Source organism: Galeopterus variegatus, unplaced genomic scaffold, assembly GCF_000696425.1.
Source record: "Galeopterus variegatus unplaced genomic scaffold, G_variegatus-3.0.2 Scaffold60, whole genome shotgun sequence".
Classification (NCBI taxonomy): domain Eukaryota; kingdom Metazoa; phylum Chordata; class Mammalia; order Dermoptera; family Cynocephalidae; genus Galeopterus; species Galeopterus variegatus.
Genome location: NW_007726171.1, coordinates 766,271 through 772,189, shown reverse-complemented (window position 1 = coordinate 772,189; position 5,919 = coordinate 766,271).

The following is a 5,919-nucleotide window of genomic DNA, read 5'->3' as shown; positions in this document are numbered from 1 at the left end:
GGCCGGTCTCAAAAAAAAAAAAAAAAAAAAAAAAAAAAAAAAAAATTTAAACTCTGATCTGCCTGATGCCACATTTGAATGCCCTTCCATGCTATATACTTCCTGAAGGAAGAGATGAGACTTTCTGAAGGGAGAGGTGAGACACTTGCGGCAAATGGGACCAAGGCCACGAGGCAGCTGGAAAGTGATGGGTGGGGGCATGGAGAGTGGAGGTGGGAAGAGGCCAAGTGGGAATTTTTCAGTCAGGGAAGACTTCTTGGAGGAGGAGATTATAGATCAGGGTTCAGATAGGAAAGGAATGAGGAAGAAGGAAGAGGGGAGGAAGAAAGGACCCACACAGAGGCTGGGTGACAGCAGGGGACATGAATTAGATTTGCCTTGGGTTTGCCTTGCTGGCACCAAGTAAAATTAATTACCATTTTTTGAGTCTGTACTATGTGCCAGGTACACAGGTTACCTCATTTAATGCTCACAGCAACCCTGACAAGTGGGTTTCTCATTCTATTTCCAAAAGAGTCCATTGAAGCTCAGAGAGCTTGATTCCCACTTCAGGTCACACAGTAGGTAGCCTGGCCCCAGAATACATGCTGAGCTCCTGCTGAGCATGGACTTCCTGTCCCAGTCTTGCCTTCTGTTCCTGGTTCTGGTCATCCTGTATCCCCTACATTTGTAGTCACACCTGGTGGCTGGGAACAAGGGGTTAGAGAGTTGGCTGAGACCAAAAGAGGGAGTGGCAGGTGGGCAGTGGGGATAGGAACTTTTCTCACAGCCACCAGGAAGACGGACAGAAGAATATTCTCTCTTGAGGGAGGCTTCCAAGTCACTTTCCTGGGACTGCTGATCTTGGGATGAATGGCAGGGACATGATTGGGGGTCACATCATTTTCTGGGCTGTGGACTCTGTTTCCCTTTCTCTGGGAAGAGGAGAGGAAGAGGATGGCTTAGGTGTGGGTTTGAGCCCTGTATGGAGACTGCCAGTTGTCCACTCAAATCCTTTCTCTCCTTGTGGCATGAGGGCAGAGAGCTACAAAGCTGGACACTCCATTTCCCAGCTGCCCTTGTTGCCACGTGTGGCCAGAGGGGAATGTGAGCCCAGTGTTGCCATCAGAGCCCGAGGATTCTGGGCAAGTTCTCCTTTATGTTTTCTTCTTCATGAGCTGGACGGATGTGCCTGAGATTGAGGTCTGACCAGGCAATTGAGAAATCCCTAAGAGAGGGCCAAGCAACAATATGAAAGGAACCAAGGTCTCCAGGTGACGGGTAGAGCAGAGCTACCTGCCCTCCGAGATTGCTCCCTTCTGGACTGTTATGTGAGAAATAAACTGCTTTCTATATGCTGCTGTGTTTGGGGGCCTTTTTGTTGTAGCAGTTTGCCATCACCCTTCCTAATACATGTTCTCACACCAGACTTGTCCATTCAGACCCACCAAAAGGATTACCTTGGGGGCCGGCCCGGTGGCGCACTGGAGAGTGTGCCGCTTGGGAGCATGGCAGCGTTCCCGCCAAGGGTTCGGATCCCATGTGGAGACCGGTTCCCGCTCACTGGCTGAGCGCGGTGCGGACGCGACACCGAGGGTTGCGATCCCGTTGCCGGTCAGTAAAAAAGACAAAAAGGAAAAAAAAAAAGGATTACTTTGGATCATGGAATAATTATAATAATCTTTTTTTTCTTTATAATAGTAATCTTCATCAGGCCAGATACTATGCTAAGGACTCCAAGCACATTATTTAGTATAATCCTCATGACAATCCTCTGAGATACCTGTTACTATGATTCCAATTTACAAATGAGGAAACTGAGGCCCAAAGAAGATAAGTGATGTGACGATGGACACAGTAGGTAGTAGAGGTGGGTTTCCAACCCACCGAGTGTGCAGGACTTACACTCTTCAGTTTGGGGCAAATCTTCTGAACACAGAGCTGGAGGGGACCTTGGAAATCATCCTGTGCTTGACCAAGCCCCTCAACAGTCACCTCAGGGGCCCAGGGACCTCCTATTTCCACCCTCAAGAAGCTCAGCAGGCCACCCATATTACATGGGCTATGACTTGCTTAAGGCCACAGTATTTTTGTCAATTTTTCTGAATCTAAGACAAGTTCTCTTTCCACCTGTATTAGTCCGTTTCTATTGCTTATAACAAAATACTTGGAACTGGGTACTTTGAAAGAAAACAAAATTTACTACTTACAGTTTCTGAGGCTGGGAAGTCCAAAGTCCAGGGAACACATCTGGTGAAGGCCTTCCTTGGTGGTGGCTTCAGTGACACAAGGTATCACATTGTGAGGTCGTGGAAGCAGAGAGAGAGTTCCTCATGTGCTCTCCTTTAAAGCCCTCAGAGCCACGCCCACTATTCCAAAAATGGATCAACCCATTCACAAGGGTACAGTCCTCACAATCCAATCACCCCTTCAAGGCCCTACCTTTCAACTACCACAATAACATTTCCCACCTTCTTAAGACTGTCACAGTGGGGGTCAAGTTTGGGGAGAACATGCAATCCAAGGCATTCAGCCCCTGGCCCACCAAAACTCATGTCCTTTTCACATACAAATACATTCATTTCATCCCCAAAGTCTTAACTCGTTTTAACTGAAAAGTCTAAAGTATCAAGGTCCCATCTGTGAAATCAAAACAAGTTAGCTACTTCCAAGATACAATGGTGGGACAAACTTAGAGTACATATTTTCATTCCAAAAAGGAGAAACAGGCCAAAAGAAAGGGGTAACAGGTCTTAAATAAGTCCGAAACCCAGCAGGGCAGGCATCAAACCTTAAAGCTGGCAAAACATGTACCTTGACTCCATGTTCAGCATCCTCTGCACCTGGTGCAGGGGTTGGATCCCCAGGTCCTTGGGAAGCTCCATTCCTATGCTTTCCTGGTCTCCAGCTGTGGCTTAACTTTCCCAGGCTGGCATAGCTCTACATATCTGGGGTCTCCATGGCAGTCCCACTCTCACAACTCCTCTAAGCTTAGCCTTAGTGGAAGTTTTCTTCTTGAACTCTGACCCCACGTTTCCACTCAGCATTGCTCTAGGGAGGGCTATCTGCATGATTCTGCCCCTGTGACAGATCTCTTCCTGGGTCCCCGGGCTTTTCCAGACATCCTTTGAAATTCAGATGGAGGCTTCCTAAGCTTTCATAGCTCTTGCATTCTGTGAGTATGCAGACTTGACATCATATGGATGCGCCACCAAGGCTTCCAGCTTGTAACTTACAAAGCTGTGGGTCCAGCCACACCTGGGACCAATTTAGTAGCTGGGATGCTGGAGCTGAAAGCAGCTTCCCAAGGTGACCCTGGGCAGTGAGCCCAAGGAGGGCACACCATGCTTCTTCCTTGAGACCATTCCATCTCCCTAGGCTTCCAAGATGGAAGACACCACCTCCAAGATCTCTGAAATGCTGTCACAGTCTTTTTCCCTTCTCTTTATAATCCCTTTCTTTGTACTCATCTCCTTAGCAAAGAGTCCCTGAGCTACCCTTATTTTTGTGGCCAGACTGAAAATTTTCCAATTTTTTGCCCTCTGCTTTCTTTTGAATTATAAATTCTGGCTTTACCTCATTCCTTTTCTGCAATAACCCAGCATAGGCTGTTGCAAGTAGCCATGCACTTTCCTTAATGCTTTGCTGCTTAGATATTTCTTCTGCCAAATACCCTGGTTTGGCACCTTGAAGTTCTACATTCCATAAAACTTTGGGCATGAACAGAATGCAGCCAAGTTCCTTGCCCATTCATAGCAAGGATGATCTTTGCCCCAGTTTCCCAAAACTCCTCATTTCTATCTGAGATCTCCTTAGAATGGTCTTTACTGTCCATATTTCTATCAACATTCTGGTCACCACCATTTAACCATTTTCTAAAACATTCCAAACTTTCCCTGGTTTTCTTGTGTTCTAAACTTTCACCAGTATCTAGGCTTTTTCTAGCCTGTTCCTCCAAATTCCTCCAGCCTCTCATCAACACACAGTTCCAAAGCCGTTTCCACATTTTCAGGTATTTGCTATAAGCAACACTCCACTTTTCTGGTGCCAATTTTCTGTATTAGTCCATTTCTGTTGTTTACAACAAAATACCTGGAACTGGGTAATTTGTAAGAAAATGAAATTTATTGTTTACAGTTTCAGAGAATGGGAAGTCCAAAGTCCACGGAAAACATCTGGTGAGGGTCTTCATTGGAGGTGGCTTTACAGCAGTGCAGGGGTCACACATGGTGAAAAATGGCAGAGCAGAGAAAGTGACAGCTCCTCGTGTGCTCTCCTTTTAAAGCCCTCAGAACCATGAGAACTATTCCAAGAATGGATCAATCCATTCATAAGGGTACAGTCCTAACAATCCAATCACCTCTTCAAGGCCCCACCCTTCAACTACCACATAGCATTTCCCACTTTCTTAACATTGTCACAGTGGGGTCAAGTTTTGTGGGTACATTCAATCCAAGGCACCATCATATCAGGTTGTCTCAACAACCAGGAAAGTACAAAAAAAACCAAATCCAGGTACAGAGTTTTTCTCCTCCAATAATGCTTTGGGATAGGCAAGCCACATTTCCTCAATTTCCCCTGTGTCCCTCCTGTTGGATATCTGCCTCAGAGACCTGCCTCCCCTGCGCCTGGGAAAGAATGGGCTGTGTCTTCTCTCCACCCTCCTTACCACCCAGATGGTCAAAAATGCAGAGGGAAAGGAGAGCTGGGGCCAGAGCCAAAGCAGGCAGAGAGATCCCTCTGACTCCCTCTAGTCTGTCCACATTTATTTTTGGAATCTAAAGCTCCTTCCTCCTCCCGGGGCCCTTCCTAGTATCCCACCTGGGATGAGAAGGGGGAAAACTATCATAAATTTTCCCTATTTATACAAGAAGACAGAATGTTTCTTGTGCCAGAAAAAACACAGAAAGGGAGCTGTCAAGGGAGAAGGGACCCAGCCCCATACCTTCTGGGGTCAATTTATCTTCCCGAGTCCTGACTTAGGGGCTACCATAACACTGACTGTATGAGATGCAGGCTTTGACTTGGGAAGCAGCCAGGACAGACAGTGCCTGGCCTTTTTCTGATCATGGCCTTTCTGCTTCATCTCAACTGCCCCCTTGCCCTTTGTTCTCTCTTTTTATAAAACTTTATTGAGATATAATTAACATATAATGCAATTCACCATTTGAAATGTACAATTCAATGGTTTTACTATATTCACAAATATGTGCATCCATCACCATAGTTAATTTTAGAATGTTTTCCTCACCCCAAAAGGAAACCTTTATACCCTTTAGTCCCCCATACTCCTTCCAGCCCTAGGTGATCACTAACCTTTCTGTCTCTATAGATTTCCCTATGCTGGACTTTCATATGAATGGCATTGTGTAATGAGTTGTCATCTGTGTCTGGCTTCTTTCACTTTGCATAATGTTTCCAAGGTTCATCCATGTCGTAGCATATATTACTACTTCATTCCTTTATATGGCTGAATAATATTTCATTGTGTGGATATACCACATTTTATTCACCCAATCATTAGTTAATGGACATTTGGATTGTTTCCACCTTTTGGATATTATGATTCCTTCTTTACTCTGTCTCTAGACTGCCAGGACTATATACAGAGAGGGCTGTGGGCAAGAATGGTTATGTCTTGGGGCCGGCCCGGTGGCACACTGGATAGTGCGCCGCTTGGGAAGCGCGGCGGCGCTCCCGCCCGAGGGTTCGGATCCCACATACGGACCGGTTCCCGCTCACTGGCTGAGCGAGGCGCGGGAGCAACACCGAGGGTTGCAATCCCGTTGCCGGTCCCTGGTCCGGTACGGGGGCAACACTGAGGGTTGCGATCCGTTGCCAGACACGGAAAAAGACAAAAGACAAAAAAAAAAAAAAAAAAAAAAAAAAAAAGAATGGTTATGTCTTATACATGGGAGCACCCAATGTCCATGAAAGCAG